This window comes from Galeopterus variegatus, unplaced genomic scaffold (genome assembly GCF_000696425.1).
Source record: "Galeopterus variegatus unplaced genomic scaffold, G_variegatus-3.0.2 Scaffold14883, whole genome shotgun sequence".
NCBI lineage: Eukaryota > Metazoa > Chordata > Mammalia > Dermoptera > Cynocephalidae > Galeopterus > Galeopterus variegatus.
This window is the reverse complement of record NW_007740994.1, coordinates 1-671: the sequence shown is the minus strand read 5'-3', so window position 1 is coordinate 671 and position 671 is coordinate 1.

The window sequence follows — 671 nt, the reverse complement described above, 5'->3', positions numbered from 1 at the left end:
TTCTGTTGCTTATAACAGAATAACTGAAACTGGGTAATTTATAAAGAAATGAAATTTATTTTTTTTTTTTACAGTTTCAGAGGCTGGGAAGCCCTAAGTCCAGGAAGTACATCTGATGAGGGCTGTCTTCCGCTGGTGACTCTCTACAGCAACTCAAGGTATCGCACATGGGGAGAGAATGGCATGAGCAAGAGAGCTAACCTTCTCACTTGCTGTCCTTATAAAGCCATCAGAACAATGCCCATGACAACCCATTAAGCCATTGACCCATTACTCCACAAATGGATCAATCCATTCATGAGGGCACAGTCCTTGAGGTCCAATCATCTCTTAAAGGTCCTGCCTTCCACCACTCTATTGGGGGTTAAGTTCCAACATGAGCTTGGGGGGCATTCAAACCACAGCAGTCTTCATCTGCTTTGTACTTTGTCTTATCTCTCGGTTAATTAAAACTCAACTGGGAAAAGCACAGGTGTCATTCACTGTGCCTCTCTTACACCAACACATGCATTTGAATCCTATCCACTCAGAAAAATGAGAACTCTTTCCTGCTACAGGCAAGAGATCATCTCCAAGTTTAATCAACAAGAGAAAAGAGCAAGGTACAGAACAGCATGTGTAGAATGCTATCATTTGGGTAAAGAGAGGTGGAGGAGGGATTCCAAGATGGC